The 26,060-nt window shown below is 48.3% G+C and overlaps 1 long non-coding RNA gene across 3 annotated transcripts; it reads right to left on the bottom strand.

The window, feature by feature from the left end:
- Window positions 1-18,568: 18,568 nt before the first annotated feature.
- On the bottom strand, window positions 18,569-25,716 carry LOC311423291. 3 transcript variants are annotated; one of them, XR_014685619.1, is made up of 6 exons: window positions 25,426-25,716; window positions 24,805-25,262; window positions 21,461-21,564; window positions 20,860-20,963; window positions 20,594-20,654; window positions 18,569-19,921 (listed from the first exon to the last, which is right to left on the bottom strand). It is a non-coding gene; the product is annotated as an uncharacterized lncRNA (long non-coding RNA). The 3 variants fall into 3 exon arrangements; XR_014685621.1 differs by lacking the exons at window positions 20,594-20,654; window positions 20,860-20,963; window positions 21,461-21,564; window positions 24,805-25,262; window positions 25,426-25,716 and adding an exon at window positions 20,004-20,352; XR_014685620.1 differs by lacking the exons at window positions 18,569-19,921; window positions 20,594-20,654; window positions 20,860-20,963; window positions 21,461-21,564 and having other exon boundaries at window positions 23,764-25,325.
- Between the last annotated feature and the right edge of the window lie 344 nt (window positions 25,717-26,060).

The raw sequence follows: 26,060 nt of genomic DNA, 5'->3' as shown, positions 1-26,060 counted from the left end.
AACCCGATTACTGTGACTTGATAGGCTTCCCTGGCAAGCTGTTCTGGGATTGACCCAGCAGTTGTCAGCTGGCTGCCTCCTCCCTTGACGACAGTGCTCAAAGGGCTTCAGAGCCAGATGAGCTACGGCCGGGCTCTTAACCCTCCTCTGGGCTCCAAGAACAAGCATCAATATCTACCCTTACAGGCGTGCAATGCCGATCTTCTTGTGAGGAGGCTGAGAGTCTCACAGCCTTTAGCCAACCTTCATTGGTGGGCAAACGAAAAGAGAAATGGCTCCACAAGTGCTTTGCATGAGACTCTGGAAATGGCACGCTCTCGTTGTGGCTTTGGAAATAATCCACCTAAGAGATTACTCCGGTGTGGCTGTGAGATAATGCTGTGAAGCCATCGCATGTGCTCAGCCACCGTCCCCCAGGCACCTGAGCCCTATCCAGGCCTTTCCCCGGCCATGTGAGGGGCTCTTGAGGGCACCAGGCAGGACTGTACCCACTGAAGGTGCCTGTGTAGCAGGCAACAGATGCCTACAGACTTGAAATGAGAGGCAGGAGGAAAAGTGCAGCATGATGCAGAGGGAAAGCTTTTATCCTGGACCAAGCTACAGCAAGGTCAGCTCATGCTGGCCAGCACCTGAGCCTCCCTAGAGGGATGCAGGCCATCAAGACTGCTGGAAAAACATTTCAGAAACGATTCTGAAATGAGTCAAACGCATCCATTTTTTCCCCTCAATTCAGTCTTATATGCAGCTATTAAAACAGACTGGGTTATAAAAAAAAAAAAAAAGGGCCAAAGCAGCATGAGCATTTTTATTAAAAAAAGGAGAGTAATAAAGTAAAGCTGTAATAATAACATGAAAATGTTGACTAATATCTGTGAAAAGCTTGGAGAACCATGGAGGGAATGAGCTATTGTGTTTTGTGGCGGGTGGGGTGCTGGTGAAGTGTTTGTGGTTAGGACAAAGACTCTGACTTTTGCAAGAGGAGCTGATGAGTTTTAGGGTTTGCTTTCTGGAGACTCCCTGCACCCGTGAGGAAATGGCTGGTGCTCAGGGAAAGCCAGAACAGCCAGGGTTTTATTGAACCCATCAGAGCCTCTTCCATGGGTTTTGTCTCTCCTTTTTGCCTCCCCCTTCTACTGCCTGGTGCCACCGATGAAACAGGTTTCAAGGTCGCAGGCTGAAAGGCGGTGGCAGGTGAAGAGCTCCTTGTTTCGCCGAGCCAGCGGCACCTGCCATTTTACCTCAGTGAGCTGGCCCTGGTGGGGCCTGGCAGGGGGAAGGCTGCGTCTGTGAAAACGTCAGTGAAACAAAAGTTCAAAGGCAGGGAAGGGACACAGGGAGATAAGAGCTCTCTGAATCTTCATTTAAAAAAGCAAAGACAATCAGATTAAGATGTGCTGGCTAACTCAACGCACATGAGCCCCAACATCAAAAGGCCTGCAGCTCGTACACGTGCTGTAGATAATTATCAGTTTCACTTGGTACTTCCCTCAGCAGCAGAGCTGACGGCTGTCCAGAGACGGCCCTTCCAACCAGCCCTGATGCTGGTCCTCTCCCTGCCCCTCGCCCCGCTGTTCACACCCTGCCCGCACCCCCTCGGGCTGCATGGCGAGGCTCACTCAGGTTTGGCTTAGACCATGGTCAACCCCTGTGGTGATTAGGCTGGGGGATCGGATCCTGAAATTCCCCACATATTTCTGAAGCCGTAAGGTTATGGCAGAAGGCAGGTAATGAATGCCAGACCTTCTGAGAGAGATGTGCATAGCCTTTGCATGAGAATAATGTGACTTCAGGGGATGGCACAGCAAAGAGCCTCCCTTCTTTGTCTCTCTTCAGCACCAAACCCTCCCCCAGAGCTGAAATGACCTCTGTCCGCCTGTCCGCGGGAGGCAGAGACAGACACAGACAGGACACAGGCAGAGACAGAGAGGTCATGCTTTTGTTGGAGGGAAGAAATAATCCAAAGAGCAGTGCTGAAACACGCCTAATCCCCACAGCACTTTGAAAGGGGGAGCTGGGAAGCCTCTCCCTCTCTCTCCCCCCACATGGCCCCATGGCAGTTTTCTTTCATGAGGAGCTCTTTGCACTTCGTCCACAATCCCAAGACCACCTTCACTACATCCCTTTTTAATTTGAAGATTTTATTGCACTGAAGGGGAGGGGAAAATGCTAACAATTACAACCAAGTCCCCTGCTGAGCACCCTCGCACTATGTCCTTGTGGAAGACACATTTCTTTCTTTTTTTTTTTTTTTCTTTTTTCTTTTTTCTTTTTTTTTTTTCTATGCACTTAATCCTTCGTTTAATGGATACCCAACTGCATGGGAAGCTTCGAGGTCTATAAAGAATGAAGCCTAACCTGCAAGACACTCTAGTAAGTCGACTGTTTACAGTAAGCACAGCAATCCATCAAAGTAGCTCTGAAGGCTCCTGAGGAACAGCTTGAGGCCAATAAAAGGCTGGATTTGGGGAGGGGATGGGAGGAGGGGGGGGAGAAATATACCTATAAATAATACTTTATGTCTGTGCCAGATCCGAAATGCAGGCATCTAACTCCACAGAGAATAAGCCAGCTCAGTTTATGGCAAAGTGGATTCGCACTCTGTTGAATATTAGACACACGCCAGCTGATGGACCTCCCCTAGAAGTTCAGCTCTGTCCCACTTGGTAATCAATTGCACCTCTTCAAACAGAGCATAAAGCGTCATGTGTTTATTTTAGCAAAAGGAGCTCCAGATACAGAACGTAAACCTATTCCCCCAGTGGTGCTTTAATTACCCAAAAAGGCTGACAATAAATTTACATTTTAATTAAGAGTAATGAATTATGCATGATTGCTTAGCTCTTTCTGAATAGTTAGCAGACAAGCACAGAGAAAGGTATGGTATGGATTGCAGGAATTTATCCTAACAATACAGAGAAAAGGCTATTTTGATTGCAGTGGCTGGGGATTTGATTGCTTCAAATAGGTGCCAGTCCACAAAAAAGGTCCTACTACACCACTGTATTTCTGCTAGAGGCTCCATGCTATACTATGGCGTGCGAGAACTGAGTCCAACTTCTCTCCCTATCACAACAGCACAACACTTGAAGATCATTTCATGAGAAATTTAGCCCTTCTGAACACTTTAGGACTCTGTACGTAGGAAGAGTGATGGCAAAACATTTCCCATCCTCAGCAGGGACATGGAAACACCAACATAACTGTTGATGTTGCAGACTCCCATGGTTTTGCCTTGTTTTGTCAGCCTGTCTGTCATAAGTGTCACTCATCCCCACATAAAACCATAGCATCCATCCAAAGGAAAGAAACAGGAGGAAGTTAGCTCTTCTGGATGCATAAAACAACATGCAAATTTGAGCACATATGGACATGAATCCTGAAAAACAAAACCCCTAGGGGACAAACTGGGCCTGCAATGAATGCTTGAAGTGTGACTTTTGAGTTATTTTACATTGTGGGTTCCTAGCATGGGTGGGCAATAGACCATTGCTGCAAAATTATTTGAAACTTCACTACCTGTTCTGCCTCGTAAGGCTTTGACCTTCAAAACAGTTTATATTTGAAAAAAAATAATGTGAAAAGCAGGAAAAAAAATGGAACGACCAGTGAAATAAAAGCATGAACATCTAATTGGAATCATCCTGTCCTTATGTCAAACTCTAAGTTGACCGAGTTGCCTGACTTTCATATTTTAGCTGCTTGTTTTGGTATCGTAACACTAATTTCCATCTTCAGCTGCAATGTGATTAGTACTTCAGACATTTCTCCTCCTTGCTGGAGACATCAACCTTTCATACCTTTGTCTCAAGGAAAGTACCACCTTGGAAAGTGGGGCAGTGGCGCTTGGACCTCATGGTGAGGACCCACAGTGAACTTGAGTGAAAATCTGAGTTTTGTAGCAGACAGTAGGGCTAGCATAGAGGTAGCAGAAACTCTGGGCTGGTCAACAAAGCTGAGCTGAAGCACATAGATCTGCAAGTGATGGCATTACATGAAATGGACTGGGGCCCAGCAATCCCATCTGGCCACAGCAGATCCAGGCCAGGGCCTCGTGGATCCCAGCAGCTTTCAGTCAATGCAAGGGACAAATTATAAATGTTAGTAGGGGCACTGCAGGGGACTGTTTCTCAGCTGAATGCCAATGACTATGACCGGGACTTGCTATACAAGGCACCTTGCTCTTGATGGAGCTTTCCCATTAGGCTTAGCTGAAGATGGTCTCCCAACTTGTTTCACGTAGAGATGCAAAGAGGTGGTTCTGTGCTCATTTTTCATTTTCTTTCCAGCCTGAGAGAAGTCAGTGAGCACAGATATGCCCTTCACGGACACAGTTACTGAACTGACTGGGTCTTTCCCACCTTGGGCAGGTGGGAAAGACAGATCAAATTCTTCTCTCAGACAACAGCCTACACCACAGAGAAAGGGACTGTCCCTTATATTCAGTGGTCACATCAGTAGCTCACAGAACAAGATCTCCCCAAACTGCTTACTTAAAGGTATGCTTTTGACTCTTTTTATGAAATACTCCAGTTTTGAACTATGCTGCTCTCCCCCCAGCACACTTCTATCTTCCTAATTGCTTACCAATATAATGCTCACCGTTCCCTCTCGTTTCCAGATGCTAACGCACCCTGAAGGACAACTGCAAACACTTGCCTGATATTATTGTTCCATTTAAGTGATCTGTCATGTTGCCAGGGGGATATTATCCGCTCTCCAAGGAGAAGAAAGCACATTATAACACTCTCTCTGTACAGACACAGATCTCACACGGAAAATACCCAAGAATCCCTGAGCTTAAATTTGGATCTATTTGTACCATCCCAAGCAATAAACAAAAATAACTTAAAGCATTTCACAAAATGTACTCAGTGAACTCTGTCTTTGCCACCTACTAGTGTGTTCTCTGCCTACTAGCAGTGGCTTTGGACTGCAGTTTCTCCAGGATTCAAAATATCTGGTGTATACACAGAACCAGGTGTCAGGACTACACCTACAGCAACAAAGTGCAGTGCCTTTTTGTTTGATTTCCAGTGTTGCTAAGAGCAAATAACAGCAATATTTGCAAGAACCTAAAATTGACTAATCAGAAATTGAATGAAAGTAAAGGCATCCTGCACGTCTATCCCCAGTACCCAGAAAGTACCTTTGTTACCAGAGATTATCACTTTAGTTAACAATGGATTTGGTACTTTGCTGATGAACATATATTATCACCAGAAAACAGAGAATAACATTTTTAGTCTCTTCTTTCACCTTATTTTACAGGAATGAAAGATTTGATAGGCCTCTTTTTGGTCTTTATATTGTTGCTGATACTTACAGCATGTGTAAATTTCTGTTACCCAAAGATGCCTTTAAAGCACACAAATGAAAAGGCTGCTACTGTACGGAAGTTTTGAAAGTATTTTACAGTAGTAAAAATATATGTGAAAGCCAAAACTGAATGCTACTAATACCTTCATCTTTAGTACGGTGAGCTCTGCAAAAGGAGAGCACACCACAGGACTGCACCAGAAGCTCTGAATTCTCCCTACATAGAGATACAGAGCATAAAGCAGCCTGCATCTTTTCAGACAAGGTGTTCTCTGTAAGCTGTAATATAGAAGAGGCCCAGCATTTGGATACTGCTATCTTATGGCACATTTAAAGTCGGAGTCGCATGGGATAGAAAAAATAATAAGATTTTGACATGTTGCAAGCATAGAAAACATTTTTTGCTGACATTTCTGCCCTAAAGCTCTACCATCCATCTCCAACAAACAGGACAAAAATTCAGGAGCAAAGAGATGTGAATAAATTGTTACTTGATATATCAGTACTTGATATATCAGACTTTAGTGAACTTTGTTATTCATTATCATTCATCAGTCCACCAATGATTTTCATAGTTCTGTTTGGTGATATTTCTTACTAAACACACAGCAATTACCTACTGAGATTAAATGGCTACAAGAGACTATCCATTAATTTCACACAGGCCACTGAACAGCCACCATTACAGATTTTAGCTGCTGCTAAACCTTATCTAAAGTCAAACTGGTAACCTTGAACTGTGGCAGTGTAATCTCATCACTACCAGTCCCTGTAAACTAGCCAGTCCCCTAGGTGGGACTTTTTTGGTTTCCCTTTTCCTCCTTGAATTTCCCCTACCTTGTGACATTGAAGGGTAATTTTAATTGGTTCAGCCACACAAAGCTATGCCTGTGCTCATGAGTTGCTGCCTTTTGAACGGCTGCTTTCACTGAAAAAGGGGCTATGAAAAAGCGGCTATGAAAAAGCGCGTGGAAAGAAACCTATTGCAGGCTTTGATGATGGAGGTGGAGGGAGGCTTCAACATCGCTCTGCTTCTCCACAGACCTCCAGGTGACACGGTGCTTTCTGATCTCAGCCGGAGTCTGCTGGGCTGTTGCCATGAAGAAAGCACGAGAGCACCCGCTTTCCGTTTGCTGATGTGTTTGCCTTTGTCTTGCTCTTTAGCTGAGCTCTCCAGCACCAGAGGGGGATGTTTGAGTCACGCTAGCGTGACTCTGCGTTTCACGCAGCACGGTCCATTTCGTTGCTGCAGCTTTGCTCGAAGCAGGTCATGGGGAAGAATTAAGCTCCTTCCTTCACAGTCATGCAGAAGCACTCCAGTTCAGGCAGGCTTAGCGAACGGGAGAAGAGATTGCCTGGCTCTTTCTGTGCAGCTGTAAGCATAGAGGTAGCCTGCAAGAGTCTCAACAGCACAGCACTGCTCTAATGACCCCGACTCACAACCTTCACAAACCTTTTGACTCCAAAATGCCTTTTATGATGCACAGAGGAGCTGGGTTTTCAGACAAAACAAAACAAAACAAAACAAAACGTTTCCCTCCTCTCCACAGGCACACACTCACACACACTTCAGTCCTGGCAAATGCCACGCTTTCTGGTTCAGCGGAGGGCCCAGCTGCACCACGTGCAGTGAGCTGATAAAGGCAGGCCAAGATGCGGGTTTGGTACAGAACTCAGGAGCTTGTTTGTAGGCACTGCCGGGTGGGTATAGAGCCAAATGGCAGGTTATTCCTCGTGCTGGCTAGGGAATGGTGCTGCCTGCAGAGAGTCACACAGCTTCTGGGCTAGAAGTGCCTCGTGTCTGAGTGATGCAGTGTGAGCGCAACGAGACTGGGTCTGCCCCATCCCAAGAAACACAAAGACACCAGAAAATGAACACGTCACACTTCCACAACCAGCAAATGAGTAAAAATATTAGACAAATGGATAACTTGACAATCTGGAAGAAGACAGTTTATAATGGAACCTGGCAAAAAAAAGTAGTTATGGTGTGAGGAAAGCCATTTCAAAACTTTGGGCTTAGTAAGACCCGGTAATTGATGGAGAATGTGGCCAGAGCAACTGAAGAGGATGTATTTCCAGACAGAAGAAAATTCAACCGAGCCAAAGCTGGAAGTCCCCAAATAGTCAGGGTAGTGATACTTGCAGCTGAGAGAGTCCTAAAGAGAAATCTCAGGGACTGACGCAAACTCAGGGGTCAGTGTACTTCTTGGCTGGTTTATTGGCTGCGGAAAAGAAAAAGCACAGCATTGCCTAAATCTTTCATGTGAGTGTAAGCACAGCTTAACAGGATCTGTAATTTTTGAAATGAAGGCAAAGGGAGACAGCAGAGACAAAGCTGATGCCTATTCCTTGTGTGCTGCATGCTACAAGAAGTTGGCAAGAAGCATGCCACAGCTACTAGGTCAAGTCAAACAATGATTATAGCATAAATAACCAAAGAAAACAAAGCACAGATTTGCTCACATTCTTATGAGAAAGCTGCATTTATTCCAGGGTATTGCTCTCACTTTTTTAAGGGAGGCGTTTGGCTTTAGACATTTTGCTGCTATTTCTACTGCACTCAGGTCAACATTTTGATTCTTTACCCAGTGTAAAAGAAGCTCTGCTGGAAAGGGTGATGGGGCAGATACCAATCCTGTCAGCCAGGCACGATGCTCACAAGGCAGGTTTCCTCCTGCCGACGGGCAAGGTACAAACATGCTAAGCACATGGCCAAAACAGCACCAGCTGCCTTCTCCCTGCCCTGAGCCCAGCAAGCAGTACAAGAAATTAGTCTTAGGCAACCTCCCTCTTCCCAGATCAACCCGGGGTTCTTGACCAGGTGCCTCCAGCTGCAGGTTCATGGGGTGCCTCTCCACACCTACCCCAGATCCTGCCATCCTCTATGACCCTTCGTGTCCCTCCACATTCCTCCACGTCTTTCTATGCCCCCCATGTCCCTTCATATCCCACCATGTTTCTCCGTGTCTCTCCACCTCCCTCTGTGTGCCTCCACATCCCTGGCAGGCTGCTATTCCTTGAGAAGAAGAGGGAGCACTAAATCAAGTGTTCTGCTGGGATGGGTCCTTCTTTTATCTTTTCCTTTCGGCAAGGACAAGGAGAAATGCCAGGAATGGCACAAATTCAGGCAGCCTTCCTTGCCTCTGAATGCTGGGTGTGTGCTCCCTGCCTGCCCTATTTCTTGAGCCCAGCTGTGTTTGCTCCCTGGCAGGATCATTCCTTACAGATCCTGGCACAGGGACCTGGTCCTGCTTTGCATCTCGGAGTACTAATGATGGCATGTGCGTGCCCACAGTAATGAGCAGGAGCTGAAAGGTGGAGTGCAGAGCACCCTGATGTGAAATGATAGTGGGCTGGGAACGGCAGCACCGGAGAGCATAGGCATAAACCACAGCGCGTTGGCTCACGGGAAACACAGCTCAGCCCATCAAAATCAGGCACAAAGTGGTGTCTGTGCTGAGGAGAAGGAACACGGGGTGGTCTCAGGCAGGGCTGAGCACTCATGGAAGGTGGTTCCCCATGGAGGCGGGTCCTGGTCCCTGTCAATATCCAGTGCAGCTGGTTGTAGTGGGGACAGAGCGGGTCAAATGTGCAATAGGGAAAGGTAAGGTGCTGCGTTACTTAACAGGATTACCCTGCAAACAGGAAGATGTTCCTTGACTAAGTCCTGCTACAAGGCACATCTTCGGGCTTCTGCTGCCTTCCCCCAGCCACTGCTGAGGCTTGTGTCTTGTGCAATGTCGCCAGCTTCACCAGCCCTGCAGGGGCTGGGGAAAAGGCACAGACAGACTGGGATCTGCAGCAGGCAGTGGGGCGATGCAAAGAGTAAGTGGAGGGACTGAAAGCAGCCACAGCACATCTAAAATCCACAGCAATTCCACAGAGACCTCTTGGGGCTATGATTTATTTATTTATTTTCATTTTCTGCAGGCTGAAAATGCTGTTTGTTGGTTGAAAAGTGATTGATGCAGGCTGGGGACCATGTGCAGCTAGTGCCTTGGCCTCCTTGCTGGTGCATGCAGTGGAAAGCCAGTGCCGACTGGCGTCTCTCCAGGTGGTGTTGAGGGCATGGCCGGGTTCAGCGTCACCCACCCTGCCCACAGAAGGTGTAGGAGATCTTGACTAGGAGCTCTTGACTAGGCTGGTACCCCACTGTGAAACAAGGAGACGAATAGATGTGGTGCTGTTGTACATTTCCATCGCTCTCCTCCTTCCCAACCCCTACCCAGTTCCCCCCAGTTTTTGTACTAGCACTTACTGGGAAGAAACTGCACTGTATAACCCAGATTTCCTCTCTGAATGGCAAGTAGGGGATTTCAAGGAAACATGGAGAGGGACGAGCAGAGCAGAGAGAGCTCCCAATATGCTCGGGAATCACACTGTTTGTGGGAGCACCGAGGCATGAGCAGGGCTACCTGGAGAGCTCAGCAGCCACCTGCTGCCCTCAAGAGCTGTAGGCCCCTGAGAGGGATTGAAAAGCACGAGTTTTTTTTTTCAACACTGTGTCTCTTCTACTTCCCAGATAGTGGCTGAGGAGTCCACAGAAATGCCAAACCCATCTGCAGTTCCAGACTAGCAGATGATAAACTGAGGGAGCATATTTGTTGGGACAGACAGAAGCACTTGGTATGTGTGCTCTTGGGCTTAGTCAGTGCCATATCCTGGAGTAAACATACAACAGGATAAGGTGAAAAAGGGTCTAGAAACAGCTTCCTCCACTAAGGTTGGCAACTTTAAGCGGCGCTGCACTTCCTAGCCAGGCAAGCCCCAACCCGAGAGTAAGCTGCTTTCGCTTTGCAAATTGCTCGTGGCATTTCCTGTAAACACGATCAACATCACCTATGGGCTGTGAGCAGGGAAGCACAGTGACATTACAAAAATGTCTTCTGAAAGGGCAGGCTGCCTCATTTTTTCCATTGTTTCCCAGTTTCCATACTTAGGAGAGCTAGAAATTGCAGGCCGAGGTGGGGGAAATCCCATACTGATTGAGAGGGGGGCAACCACAGCAGAACTTCAGTGCTGGACTTTCCAAAGCTGTCCATAACCTCAGCGTGGTGCAGTCTTTTTTCCCTAGAAAACTGTGGGTAAGAAAAGATGAGTCCTCTGATGGATTACCAGTCTCCTATCCAACTTCTGTACTCACTGCTCCTGAGGAAAACACACTTATGGACTAATGTCAGGATAAAGAGCAAGCCTGAGGAGGATGTATAGGCAAGGAGAGTAACACAGGGCTGCTACCTAAATAAAATACAACCAATCTTGCGTGCTTGAAAGTTCATGATTCAAGCTTCCCCACACCGTGACATTGGATTAGAGTGACTTAAGCAGTGTGCTTTGAAAAGGACAAGAAGACAGGTAAACAACGAAACCTCAGCCTACCCGAAGGTCTATTTGTCTTCTGATATCCTTGTCTTCAGGTTCACTGTGGAGGGCCTTAACCGTTTCCCTGTGTCCACGAGGCCTGGAAACAGCAGAAAAACTGATGGCTCAGATTCTCATGTGACCCCAAACATCCAGGCTTTTAGCAAGCAACAAATATCACAAGATCCACAATAGATCACAAGAGCAAAGAAGCATCACCAAACTTGCTGCTGACACAAAGCAAGGCAGCCTGACAGTGTCACCTTACACAGGCAAATACTGATGAGGTGCTGTAAGAACTGGCTTCAAGGACTATTTGAAGTCAAACTTATTTTCCTTTTGTTTGTCTTATGCTGGCATTTGCCTACACCTCAGTCAGGACAGGGGGGTCACCTTGCCAGGAGCTTTATAAAGCCTCCTTTTACTTTGGTTTTCCTCACAGGCTCACAATCCAGTGTGCAGTGAGGTCCAGTGAGAGGGACCGACAGGACTCAGTCAATGAGACAATTAAGATCCACGAGGACCGGATCTAAATTAATGCTCCAGAGTAGGTGGAGGAAAAGTCACACGCACACACAAAATCCACATGATGTATTATCACAAAAATGTGAAAGAAAGCTAAATACACGGAGGCAGCCAACGCAAACTGGCAAGTTCCTGGGCTTTACTGGCGTTTGGCCAGAGGGGTTGGTGCCATTTGGCCTGCAGCCGTGCCGGAGGTTTCGATTAGATGAGGAGCAGTGCCTGATGAATGGGAAGGCACAGATGCGGGGCAGGTGGAAGGGGCACGAGGAGGGGAGACGGTGCAAGACAGAGCCAGCCGGGCAGCAGCACGCTTGGACACGCACAGCTATTAGAGTGAAATCTCCGAGGCTTCATTTTTTTATTGCAAATTTCTGAGCCCATGTCCACCCAGTTCTGGCTTTTTCCAAGAACGGTCAAAACTCTCCTTCTGCTGCGCACAACAGCTTCAGGTCACAAGGGAGTGTGGTCTCTTTTGAGAGTCCTCATGCCCTTTTTTTAGATCAGAGCAATCTGGGACTATCCCAAGGAAAATTTCTCATACTCTGTCTGCTCCTGCAGACTAGCCTGGAAAGAGACTTGTAGAGGGGACAGCTAGTCAGTCTGCTCCTAAACCTCCCATAACCTGAATCTATTTTGGCCCAGCAGGATCAAAACAGCTGTAGCTGAGCAGGTTGGATTTTCACCTCAGGCCTCCCCCTTCGCCTCCAAAACCACACGGCACACACACACAGAGTTTCGTGTGGGATGTTTCTTTGCTGTTCTCGGTGTCATCTGAAGCCATTACCCCGAGTTACACATTGACCCACGCTGTTATGCCCAGTGAGCAGGAAAACTGGCAAGCAGGCAGGCACTGTGCACGGCCCGCCCAATACACCTGTGTCCTCATCGTGATCACCAGCTCTCTTTTACAGAGCATTTTGCCTTCTGGCTGCAAAGCCTCAAGGTGAGATGGCAAGGCAGAGGGCTGGACCGTAGTAAAAGGATGGTATCAGCCAGCTACTGAATCAGAGAAGGGTTTCTAAGCCTTCCTCTCCTGACCAGGGTGAGGATGGCCCAGCTCATGACCAGCATGAAACCTTCATGCTCAGGAGGTACCAGAATGAGCAGAGCTGTCCTGAGGAGATTTTCAAAGAGCCCATGCTATGCTGGAGACACAGACCTCATGGCCATCTGGGAGACAGGGCTGGAGACAGTCACACCTAAAGCATGTGCCAGGCCGGGACAGACAGCCCCAGGCTGAGCCGAAATTGGTCTCCTGGACCCAGGGGCTGGGTGTGGGGGAAGGCCCCAGGTGCGTCTGGCCCAGGCCATTAAGGGTTGTTAGTGTCCTCAAGGCCTGGCAGATGTAAATGTAAGGGGAAGAAAGGTGTATCTCCTTTAAAAACAGGTTATTTCCCTGCCCTTAGATTACGTCCTGAAGGGCACCTGATATGAAGCCTTCCTATGGAAGCACCAGCTCCTTAAGCGGTGCTCACAGACGTGTCTGCGTGAGGAATGTCTGCAGGGTGGTCCTGCAGGCAAAGTCTGCCCTCATGCCAGGGAAATCCTGCTCCTACAGCTGATGTTTGTTCTTCGGCATCAGTTCCTCACCGCACGTAATGCACCCCTTACAAACAACGTTAATGGAGGTGCGGAGTCCAGAGTTAGGACATGCTGTGATTAAGGCCACCTGTGGCCTTACATCATCGTCTTTGCCTGTCTGCCTTGGGAAACAATTTCTAATTGCCTGCTCCTCAAGTTCTTGCCTCGCTCAGAGCACAAGATGGCCAGTGCGCTGCTGTTTCAGTCTTTGGCCTGCTCTGTACCCGTGAACTTGTGGCTGCAGGCCCTGTGTGCTGCACCTCTCTCCAGCACTGCTCTAAAACCCAGTTATTTCACAGTGTTTTCTGAGCTCCCCATCACTAATGTATCATTAGTGGCTTCGCCCAGCTTCACAAGATCCATTTAAAGCTGGAAAGCTGAGGAAGAGAGAAGATGAATGGATATACTAGTTTTCATGCTGGAAGTGTGATAGATACTCTCAGAGCCTGAGCTTTCCCAGCATTCAGCATTATAGAGGGCTCAGTGTCTTTAAGGACAGACAGCACCACATTAAGCTGCATCAGAAAGCCTGCAGCATGTCTGCAAGTCAAACTCTACTGCTTCCACTTATTGCCAAACTGAAGGAACAGCTGGTTACAGTTCGGTGTCAGCCACTTGTTTCCCATTGCAACACAAGCTTTGCAGCTTATGTTCTTCAAATAGAGTTCCAGTCTCTAAGATATCACTTTAGACAAGAGATATTTGAGATTCAGACTGGGAAAATGTACAATATTCATTTTACACTTCTATGCACTTCAAGATAAACTCTTAGATACACTTACTTGTAATTTACTTATATATGTAGTTTGGGCATCCCTGTTACCAAACCATACATAGGCAGACATGCAATTAGCACATTTCAGGAGGCTTTGTTGGCAGCAGAACAACTGTAGGACTCTCCAGCTTGGTTTCCATTCTGTGTTTGAGAGCAGCGCACACTCAAGGCAGTAAGTGCTTTTCTGTGTGCCCTGTGCAGGCTTGACACCCTGGAGTTGGGAGGAAGAGTAAGAGGTCAGAAAGCATCTTTCTGCCATCCCTGCCTTCTCCCCTTTAGCTCCCTGGATGTCCTCTCCTGTGACTGCAGCTGAAGTCCCCATCATTTCCAGCCAGCCTTCCCCCAGCCAGAGCTACCAGCCTTGCAGTTGGCAGCACTCAGCCTCTCTAGCATCTAAGGTCTAACAAGCTCAGACAGCTGAGGATTAGCTGCACGGTTCTCCAGCCACAACACAACCCTCCCCAGGTGCCCTTGGCTGCTCTGCCAGGTACCAGCCTGTTGCCCTGTGCCCAAGCCCTGCCTCCTTGCAGCTCAGACCTGCTCCTGGTTCCAGTTCCTGTCTCCCAGCATCCTGGCATTGAAGTCTAGCCTCTGATAATGCTCTCTTTTTGCCCTTCAGCTTCTGTTTAGCCTTGTCTCTTCAAAGAGACAAAGCAACCTTTATCTAACCACAGGGTTCTGCCACCCATGTCCCACTGAAAATGTCCCCCTGTCCTACAACACCAGAGGCCAAAGCACTGCTCTCTTGGACAACCTGTCCCTTTGCACTCTGCAGAAGGACCTCACCTCTCCTCAGTCTTTTCTGTCAAATTCCTGGAGGAAACCTCAGCCTTCTTCTAGTGACCCCATCTCCACCTCCTTGCCCAGATACCTCCTCCTCCATCCTTTATCTGAATCAGACCAGCCTTTCTGCCTTCCCTTCACAAACTCTCTTGATACCCGTATCCCGTTCTCTTCTGCTCATGTGCCCCCATCTCACCTCCCCTACCTTCTCTCAGGTCTTATTCTTTTCTCTTAAAGCTCTGACTTACCATCTTCTAGTCCAGTTTCCCATCTTCACCTGGCCTCCTCTTTATGTGCTATTCCTGGGCAGGTTCATAATTAGATAAGGGGAAACACACATTCATCCCTAACACAATTCCTGCCATATTTCAGACCTTGTGTTCTATAACAAGGGGACCAATACAGCAGTTTGAAGAACAGGCCCTTAAAAACAAGAAGTATACCTTGTTCTGCCCTAACCTTTTTCTAGGAAACATTTCAGTGCACGTCCCTTCCAGCTGATGCAGACACCTGCAATGAAAAACTTGATTTCAAACAGTTGCAGTCTGGCAAATGTCTAGCCATCTTAACACAAGGTTTTATGTAATGGGAGACATTAGGCATCCTAAAACATAGACTTTTTGTTTTGCCCCACCTATAAAAATTTTGCTTATGGAGAAGTGAAGGACAGAGATAGGCCCATCTCTTCTGCTTCGTGTTGGATGGAGAATGCAGCTCCAAGTTACACTGCTCTCCAGGCAGCTCTCCTCTGGAAAGGTGGAAGATCAGACTTGGAGACGACAGAGCCAGCTGGATGTTCTTTGAACTCATTCTCACACATTTCTGAGAAACTGGATGCACATAACAGGCAAAAACTCCGCCAAACTGTTTACCACAAACGGAGTGCTCTTCCCTTTACTCAGATATCCTTTTAGCTCAGGAAGGAAATACCACGTCTATATGTGCACAGGACAGGCTGCAGGCAGGTGTTTTGTGGTTTGTGCTGTTCAAGGGAGCAGCCAGATTTGCATTAGGGGCAGAAGGCAGAAATAAGCCGAGGAGACAGATTAGGGACAACCACAACAGGTGATGTGGAAATGCCCCTCTTTTTCCCCCATTCTTTACCAATGACCCATCTAAATGGGCACTTGACTAAAAAACATCAGCAGTTCTTCCTCTTGGTGGTATGAAGACACAGAGTACAACTAGTTCCCACCCTCTCCAAAATGAGGGTGACCAGAGGTGAATGACTGAATAGCTGAAGCAGTTTCTTCACTGATCGCTATCAATCAGGCCAACATCATTCAGCATGGCTAATTCCACCCACCACAGGTTTGTTTTGAAAGCAAGATGATGCCATTACTTGTTGTGGATGCGCTGTTTAGGCATGTTGCAGTATTGCCTAAGCTCGGGAGGCAAGAGAATAACATTGCTAAGGGCAGGTGGTGATATCATTTCTGACTGAAAGCAAGAACATGTCTTTCCCAGCACCTATGGGGAGTAGAAACACCAGCAATAAGTAAGCAGCAGGAAAGAGAGGAACCGCATGGTGTCTGATCCTTTAGGAAGGTCCTTATATAGCCGAGGCCCCGAGCCCATGCCCAATCCCGTGTTCATGAGTGGCCCCCTCTGGCTGGAGCCAGGCATGCAGATGTGTCACCAAATCAGGGCCACGATAATGGGGAAATACCAGACAGAAGCCCTGTCTTGAAACTCCCCAGGCCCCCAAACAAGAATCCAGCTATCTGCTCCAGCGAGGTGGCTAGGAAGGAGCAGACCAACTGGAGAACAATGGTATCTGCAGCTTATTTTTGTATGGTGCCTACAGCTCCCTGATCTGTGGCAGAATGTAAATATGCATTCAACACATCAAAGAGACGAAATTCTTGTAGGCAAGCAACATTTTTTCCTAGCCGAAGCACAGCTATTGCATCAAGAGTCGGTCACCCGCTCCTTCAAAGGATGCCATGCAACCAGTCTTCCAGATTTGGGTTCTTAAATCACAGCTGGGAGGAGGGAGCAGGGAGGGCTAGTCCCCGATGTATCACAGGACAGAATTCATCTGCAGTCCCAAAACAACCGTGGATGAGAAATCATAAAAGAAGAGGGGAGAGGAGGAGGAAATTCCTTTTTCCTTTGAAAACATCTGTGTTTGAGAACAAATAGGAAACAAAGGCCTGAAACATTTACACCTGAGTCAGCTGTGTATGGAAAATGGGAAGAAGCAGGCATTTCTAGGACACAGTTGGCCTCATCCTTGGGTAGACGACGTCTAAAAGAGAGGGGATGACTCACGGCACGGGAACGCCTGCTATTCCCCGCTGACGATAAAGGGAGCCCAGAGCAAACAGAGCTATCTGCAGGCGCTCACAGCGGGACGAGGTACACCCACCCCATCTGCACCGTGCCCAGGCGCCTGGAAAGACCTCCTGTAAGCGACTGAGTCACGGCTGTGTGATTGAAAAAGAGACTGTGGTCACAGAGAGGATTGTCTTCAGGGTCACCTGTAGCTGCACCTCGGCTTTCCTTGGGAAAATCTGGTGACATGGTTAAATCATTTTGGGAGGCCGGGCAGAGCCGCAGGCTCAGCTGGAGAAGGACAGGGGCTCAACGGCTATGGTAACACAAATCCTCTCCTTCAGAAAGGGAAAAAAAATATATATATATAAAAAATAAAAGCTTCATAATTTGCTCAGAGAGACTTTTCGCAGCCGTTTGAGGGAATCCCTTGATGCCGCCGAGTAACCTTTAGAGCGGAAGGTGGTGGCTGGCAGGGCTTTCTGGCAGGCACCGCCGGCACGTCACCGAGAGAAAGCGGCGTGTTTCAGGAGTGCAGTGAAACCCCGGCGCTTCGCTCGGGGAACTCCTTTCACTGCATCCTTTCGCAGGGCAAAGCCAAGGCGAAGGGGCAGCCAGCTGCAGCCAGCAGCCCCTGAGGAAGAGGAAGGGGGGGACCTTTTGTTTCTGGGAGCTTTTGAATGCGAGCATCTGGGCTCTCCTTCCTCCTTGCCCTTGTCCCCAGGGCGAATGCAGGGCAGCACGGAGAAAGCAGCATCGCAGGGGGCAGGAAGCGAGGCACAGCAGTTAAAACCTCTCTGCAGCTCGAGAGGAAGCACGGCAGCACCCTCTCGGCAGCGGCTGCTGTGTCATTTCCCTCGATCGGTGCAGGTGTGGGGTGGGCTCCAGATGCGTTTGGGAGGACCCAAAGGAGTAAGGCCGTGTTGACCCAAACCTGGCCCCGCAGCTGGCTGGATGCTGGCTGGTCCCATGAAGACCCTTTCAGGCATCCAGACTCAACATTTCCCACAGCCTGTATTACCCAGGGCTTTTTTTCCCCACTATAATCTACTGTACCCTGCCCTTTCTCCTTCGATAATGACAGTTCTTGGGTCCATACCTCCAGCACACCAAGTTCTCAGTGGCCATGCCGGCATTGTGCCATTTGCCCTTGGCATTTTCCAGCCCGCATTGCAGCACCATTTCGCCTCTTTGTTTCTTGTAATGAAGCAGAAGAGGCAGCTGCTCTATCGAGGCACGTGGCCACTCGAAGAGCACGGCAAGATGTTCGTGTGCAGATAAACTACAGAAAATACCCGTCCGAAAACCCCGGTGGCCGCATGATTTACTTCCACTCACTGCAGAGAGAGACTGACAAAAAACGAGATATCAGATGTTCAGAGGGACACCAAGCCTCAGCTCTAGAAGGATTTCCAGAGCCTCTCACATGTTTTCAGCACTGAAAATAGATGCTGGGTTTTCTGAAGTATTCTGCCTGCTCACAGAAGTTACCTCTTCGGCTACAGGCACGGGATGCTGAAACTCTGTCCCTTTTTTAGACGCCGAAGCATGGTTTGAGCTCTCCTGCAATCCTCTGGCTCCTGAGGTGTCCTCGTGTGTGCTTAAGAGATTCCTCAATGTTTCTGGCGTAAAGTACATTTAGCACAGAGCCGTGCGTGTCCATGGGTGCTGTTGCTGTGCCCAGAGGTACGCCATCCCCAAGTGAGATCAGCGCAGTGTTCGCTTAGAGGCAGGCAAAAGTGGGGGCACAGCAAATGGACGTCGCTGATCCTGGGCACACGAGAGGAAGATTTCCTCCCTTTGGGAAGCATACAAGCTGTGTCCAGTTTGGTTTATGGCAAGGATGCCTTTTGAATGAAAGATAACCTTTTCAGCTTATCTGGGGCTTGTGTTTACGAGTCACCAGCGCTCTCGTTGCCACAACTAAAAAAAAGTTCTCAGTCCTTCGATGTGTCCTGTCCTTGATGAGCCCTTTGCCAGGAATAAAAACTGTGAGGAGCAAGTCCCAGGAACCTCTGCCTACCTTTTGTTTTAGTAGCAAGGAGTCTACCACCATTAGCTGTCCACACTTCTGCCTGTTTTTTGATAGTACTGGGCCTTCTCTTTAATGCGAGCAACCATTGCAAATTCTTTATTTTTTTTTCAGTAAAAGAATCCACACCAAGCATTTTGGTAGCGGCATATCGCATCATATCATATCGTATCACCTCCAGATCGGCTCAAAGCCTCTCACCTACCTGTCAGATTTGTTCTTTTACAGGGCCGTGTAACACACAGTGCAGCCCTGAGCACTGCTGGTGACACCAGTTCTGGATCACAGGCCTAAGTGATCGGGTGTTTGGCACCAAATATTCATCGGGTATCCTTGAAAAATAAATCAGAAGTTTGCAGGACCTAATAAACACAAACTGATGGTAAGGAAAATAAAAGCGGGAAAAGCAAATATAAGAAAAGCTAAAAGGTTCACTTGTTCTTTGATCGTTTTCGGTATTTCTGCAGGATTATTTATTCAGTGCTGAGAGACAAAGGCTTCCTATTTACCACGGGAGATCCGATATTTTCCCGTTCTCTATGCAAAGGAGCCCGACCCCCCACCTTGTGTCCTCTAGATGCCTGTCCTGAGCGTGTGAGATGACATGCAAAGGGAGGAAGGAAGGCACAGCTCAGTTTCACCCACTGACAACATTTCACTTTGCATGACAACCTAAAACCCGCGCTTAAGGAGAGATGAGGGGTCCCAACCCATCAACCAGGCACGTGGCTCCGCCACGAGGCTGCAATTTCATCCGCGTCCCTCCAGGAGAGCTAAAACAGCTGAGAAGAGTGAACAAGACCAAACCAAGCCAAATTTCATGAGAGACCAGTCAACCAAACTGAAAGAAAACCAGCCACGGAGCACCTCTCTGCTTGCAGGTCCCGGTGGAGCATCTAAACTTGGGAGGCTTCCCACGCACAACTCGTGAAGCCCAGCGCTGCAGCCTGTGTTGCTGGATGTCAGATCAGTTTTTCTTGGCTTCCAGTCCGGTTCCACGGCATGTTTATTTTTGACGGTAGGTTTGTAAATATCCATGCGGCTACTAACAATGCATACTTTCAGAGGCAGCGAACCTTATCTCGGCTTGTTGGGAAAGCTTTCCAAATGTTACTTGTCTTCGTGGAGTCAGAAGAGGGAGAAACTCTGTGTTTCGAAGCCAGATTAGGCTGCCGGGTGCTATGAAGCTATCAGATCATCCAGAGGAGGCTTCACGCACAACCGTAGTGTGAGTGGTGTCTTGCACGCACTGCCATTTACCACAGGCCCTAAGAAACAAGATAAAAGCCCCTGGTGAGTAAAAGCCAGGTGTCTAGCTGCACCAGCCGCCGTGGGAACTGAACTTTTTACCTGGCTCGAGAAAAACCCACAAAGGGAGAAGGAGATGGGCAAGACTGCCAGCAGCGTCATCTGAGCAAAGCTGCAAAGAAAAGGCCTCACCCCCAAAACTCCCGATGGAAACGCGGTGGGAGCTGCTAGGGGACCCGCTGTTCCTTCTGCAGGACTGCCAGCGTGCTTTATCTGCCCATCGGGGCTGCGGCGGGGAGGCTGCAACCCGCAGCCGTGCTGACTAAGGCTCGCCCTTAGAGGAAAGGAGCGGCGTGGTCCTCCTGCCCTGAAGCAAAAAAGGTCAGGGGACAGTGGCGAAGCCAGCAGGACCGTGCTGTGCTGCTGTGACTCTGGATACATGGTTGGAAGTGGTCCCCTGATACACACCTGCAGTGCGTGACGTAGCTGAAAATTTTTTTGCCCACTTGAGAATTTCCAGCGGCCACACCCAGGAATGTGTTAATGCTGTTGTAATTAGGGGTGGGACAACCGGTTCAGATAAAATAAAGAACAACCTGAAACTACACCCAAAACTTGAAATGATTCTCTCTCGGAGTTGTTTTGCCTTTAATCTTTTTTTTTTCTTTTTTTTTTTTTTTTCCCCCACATACCTTTCCAAGGAGGAAGCAGAACCACTGGCTGTAATACAGCAGGCTCGTCTCATTTCAGCAACTGAAATCAGTAAAATACCACAAATCTCATACAAAGTTGAAATCCTCAGCCTCCAGAATGTTTTGCACAAGTTGTCTGTGCTTCATAAAATCCCTCTTAGGTACATGTTTCCTAGAGGGCTTCCAGGTTTCAAACACAGAAACGCAATTACCGTTCAGTGAGCGTATTTGTTTGTGCCTTATGCTTGCACTTCAAATAATCTCACCTCGCTGTGGCGGCTGGAAAACACCTCTCCTCCCAGGCTCCTTCCATGCCTCAGCTCCTCGTGCTGCGGGATGCAGCTCAAGCCAGGACACGGGACAGGAAGACCTGTTTATGGCATTGAAAGTTAAACCATTTGTTAGATGTAGAATAAGGGAGAGGTGTCACCCTTTGGTCCATGTGGGCAGAGGACAAGGCTCTCGTCACTCCTTTGGCTGAAGCATGGAGCATCAGCCACTCCTAGCATCACCCAAGGATTCCCAATTTGCTCTTTTTCCACATTTCTTGAAGCACTTCTGGCTCCTGGACTGAGGTGACTTCATTTTTCTAGATTGTGGGTTTGTGGAGGAGGGATTCTGGGTGCAGTCACTAGTAGAGTGACTATTTAGTGGCCCCCGGGGCCAATAGGTTTTTATGCACTTGTGTACAAATCATGCCTAGTCCCTACAAGTGACTGCTCAAGGCCTAGCAACAAGAAGGAAAAGAAATTGGAGCAGAAAAATTAAGAATGTGCTGAGACATCACCAAGGAGGCGTGTTTGTAAAGGAGTCCTGAAAGGTTCTTTGGTTTTGTTGTTGGTTATTAAATCCATATGTTTGCTTTACCTTAATGCTAACGGGGACTCCCAGCTTCCTCTTTAGATCTTGTTTGGCTGCTCGGCTGCTAAAATCCCCAGGTATTGTTTCACAACTTTCAGGGACATGGGCTCCTGTGTTGTAGAGAGCCAAGCGAGGGTGCTGGGGACAAGAGCTTGGAGACGGACCCCAGCTTGGCATCTCCCACCTGTGTTCGCTCTGCCCCATACCCAAATGCTGCCTGCAAGGAGCATCCCGAGGCCATGAGCGAAGCCCAGTCCCACTGATGCCGAGTACCAGTATCCCTAGGGCATCCCCATGCAGCCCTGAATCCCCAATCCTCCGAGGTCCAACAGTGCCCATAATTTGGCACAGGCAGCCAGCGAGGGTGGGCAGCACACAGGTGGAGAGCCGGCCACCAGCCCTGGGGTTAGCGGTGTGCTGGGGAGAGGTGGGGGCAGCAGGGAGGGCTCCCAAACTTCTCAATTTCCACCTCTTCTTGCACATTCTCTTCCATTTCTCCTCCTTTCCCCTTTTCCTCCCCGCCACGCCGTGACCTTGGTGCAGAAGGAGCGTGGTTAATCAGAAAGGAAAGGAAAACAAGCGCAGCCTTGTGCTGCAAGCTGCCCCGAATCCCTTTACCTGCGCGGTGCCAGACGGTGACGTTGGCAGCCACACGAGCGGAGCACACACAGCACCTCACGCGAATGGCATGTGCGTAGGAGCAAGAAACAACAACAAAATTCCTGTACACATTGCTTCAGACTCCACCGCTTTTTCTTCTTCTTTTTTTTTTTTTTTTAAATTATAAGACCACCCAACTCTTTTAATTCGTGGCTCTAGCTTTTTGTTCTTCAACGTATCAGCTTTTCACAGATCGTATTTTACCACGTCTCTGTGCTCGTTCCCAAGCCGAGGTTTGGTCGATGAAACACTAGATCATAATGAAACAGCAGTGGCTCCGCGCTGAGAAATGCAAGAAGCTTCTCCGACTGTGGCTTTGCTCTTATCCAATTTCAAAGATTCACTGGGAGAGCTGTGAAACGAGCCCACTCGAAGCCTGAATCAGGAGCTGGCTCTGAGCTCCTGCTCCTCAAGCAGGGCTCCTGCCCTCCCTCCGTGCTGAGCCGGGCCCTGAACCCACCCAAAATGTGTGTGCAGGGGGTCCACGCAGCACCCACCCACTTCTCACCACCACCTGCCCTGCTCCCCCAAGCAAATTCAGCCGTGTAGAAGGGGCAGCATTGCCCTCACGTTTCCAGAGCTGAAGCACTGGCCTTCTGCATCATCCCAGCCTCAGAGGTTTCCCCATCTCTCCCCAAAACCCCTCCATTCAAGTCACAGCAACCAAAATCCTGTCCCCAGTGCCTGGCGAGGGCTCACCCTGTGCTCGGTTGCTCCCCCAGCCTGCTGCCCTTCCCCTGGGGCTGCCACTCGCACAGAGGCCAGAGGCTGGGAGCAGGGATGGGCTTTGTTGCCTGCAACAAGTTGGGCTGGTTGCTGTTGCCTAAACAGAGGATAATTATAACTGGTCAGCAGTCCTCCACATTTTTATTTTTTTTTTTCCAATTGGAAAAAAAAAAAAGCCTTTTTTTTTGGCCCGAATTGTCACAGCTGTACAGAAAGTGCTCGCCCTCATCACTGCTCTAAGGTCAATGTTCAGGGGATGGTTTTTGGCCTTCAATTTAATACTCCCTAAGCATCAAAAAATATTTGTTTAAAAAAATATATAAAAATTTACCTTTGCCTCAGATTAATTCCACATAGTGCCACATCCCAACAATACAGCAAACCTTCCAGAGTGACATTATTTGCTGCAGGTGAGGTGAGGTGAGGCCAGGCCTCCTATTTTGTCTCCTAGCAAGGGGCGCAGCACTGGGAGCAGACCACCACGGCATTGGTCCCAGTCACTTAGGGAGGTGTGAGTGGCTGGCAGCCAGAGCTGAGCAAAATGCTGGTGTTGGACATCATAAATAATAGAAGTGGAAAGGGGAGAGCTAAGTGCCATTTACATATTTGAATAGCTGCTTACATATTTTAGCCTGTTTAACAAACTAAAAGCAAAAAAAAAAAGAAAAAAAAAAAAAAAGGAATCGGTGATAAATCTCAGGAAAGGCACTGACGTTTTAAAAATTAGGCAATCTGTTTATGCTAAAATTGAGCTTTTGTTTCAAACTGCATACGTGTAAAATAGGAAAGGCGTAAGAAGAAAAACCTTGCCTTGAAGATGAAACACGCTCCTTGGTCTGAGCTTGAAAGTCCTTTGCTGACTTAGAATGGAATGGGGAGTGCGGAGAGGGGAACAAACAGACCCCAAACATTGCACGCTGGGATTTTGCTCTTGCCTTTCCTTTATTGCAGCTCAGCTCCCAGACTAAGGATGTATACTTGTCCATTATTTATATGTCTATAATTAATGGGTATGAGCACAAGCAGTGACCTCTTGCATCACGAGCACCGCGCGCTGTTATATTTAAAGTGGCTCCAAGGACCTGAGCAAGCAGGCACAGTTTGTTGTAGCAACAGCTCCTTCGTTTTTTTTTTGTTTTTTTTTTTTTAAGGAAAAACTTCCCATGGCCTCCCAGCACTCACATAAACGAGAGGAACCACCTTCGAGACGTGGAAGGTGCTGATTCAGTTTTTCCTCCACCCTACAGGACGGGAGGGTGAAAATACCCCGTGGTTACACGGGGAAAGCGGTAAATTAGGCATGGTAAAGGTGCACTCTCTTGGGCCTGAAAGGAGGCAGCTCAGTGCTTAAGAAAAATGAGAGCCCCACCCCAATATGCATTTCCTACCAAAAAATCAGGGCTGGGAAGACCAGGGGGGATGGCACGTCATGCTTGTGCCAGTGCCAGGGCAGTGGGAAAACGCAGCAAAACTCCTCACCCTCACCCAGCAGTGACCTGTTTGCCTTGGGGCACAACGGGAGATCTCCTCACGTACTGTGGTTTTGTCCAGAGACTCCTGTTTTTGCAATTGCAGCCCTCGCCAGCTTGTCTGGGTGTTTGGAAGCTGCCTGCATTGAAGGATGCATTTTCCCCAGGTCCTCTTCCTATAGCTGCCCCAGTTTGGATATCACCGTGCTGCTTTCTACTAGAAAAAAATCCATATTTTTCACGAAATCTGTCGCACCTAAGCAGACTGATAAGCCATGCAGAAATTTTAAGGTGCTTGTTAAAGCTTCAAGAAAACAAATTTCCTTCCAACAAATCTAAAAAAGCAAATTAAACAGCCCTGGGCAGCAAGTTTATTGGGCTGGTTAACATGCAGATTTTTGTGAGGCCCTTTACATGGGTATCATTTACCTTCGCTTCTGTAAATCTCTAATCTTTCCTCCTCATATGAGCTTGCCAAAGGATTTGATGGCTCACCTGGGCTTGCTATGCACGGACCCAAAAGCTATAAGGAGAGAAGGGTTCGAGGCGGTGCTGATCTGACCAGGTCACATCTGTTTTTGGAATAAAATGTTGTTCTTCGGGTGTCCACATGCTTGCAGTTAGTTTTCGGTTCCTATTTCTTTATAGCCTCTCAAATAAAGGATCTCTTTCATGGCAGAGCGCTGCAGCCAAGTCATACCAAGTGTATCTAGCATCCACCCAACTCCAACAGAGTTCGTGAGCGAAGAAATGTTGTTGTTCAGCCCTATAACAATTCATTTGATACCAATAAAGTGCTGTTACGTGCCTGGGGTTTAGCAAAAAGGAATTCCACATGCCACCAGTTAGCAGTTTTGCATTGTTTCTTTTCAAATGAAGCCTGTGAGCAGCAGACGTCGGCTTCTGGGGCAGTTTAGGTCGAACAACTTTGGTGCGGGTGCAGAGAGCAAGTACTGGCCACTGGAGAAGCTAGAAACGTCGAAAGATTTTGGCTTTTTGGTGGAAATACAAAACTTCTGTGAAAAAAAAAATAAAAATAAAAAAAACAGCACCTGGAGCATTTAGCAAGCTGCCCCAATTATTCAAACTATAGGCAAACTTCAGATAGGGGCTTACCTTGGCAGTGCATTTGCTAACCTGAGTTTTGATAACGCACCCTTTGGAGAGTGCAAGTCTGCATTGATGCTTGCTGAGCCCCTCCCCACGGGAACTAATGCCAACCGGTGACTGCACTCATAAAAATGAATTGGAGAACAAAGTCTGGGATAGGAGTTTTTGTTTACTCTGCAGAAGGAAAGTCCCCCAGAAACAGTGGACTGAGGTTTCTCCTTCAGCTTGCACAACAGAGCTGCCTGCTAAAACCCCACACAGCAGCCCTGCCTGAGCTCCCCTGAGCACCTCTTTCATCTCAGAAGGTCGCCTCGTTACCATTTGTCGCTCAGTCTCCACAGAACCACAGGTGCCATCATTTGGGCAGCTAGTCATGCACAGCAAGTTCACCTGGGTCCACACATTTTGTCGACTCAGACCTGGAAAGATTCACCCAGTAAGTGTTCGTCCATCTGATCTGGCAGGGGTTCTCCAAACAAGCCAAGCAGATGTGGCTCCACGCTGACCACAGCAGGGACAGCACAAGATCCGAGGTCAGGTCCACCCTCTGCCCGGCCTAGGACCAGTGGCATGGCAAAGAGGGAGGGTGTGGATCTGAGGGAAACCGGAAGGCTTTTCCCCAGTACTTTCCATAAACCAGG

This window comes from Aythya ferina, assembly GCF_964211825.1.
Source record: "Aythya ferina genome assembly, chromosome: 1".
Taxonomy (NCBI): Eukaryota; Metazoa; Chordata; class Aves; order Anseriformes; family Anatidae; genus Aythya; species Aythya ferina.
Note: the sequence above shows the minus strand (reverse complement) of the source record. Positions and strands in the feature narration are given on the sequence as shown.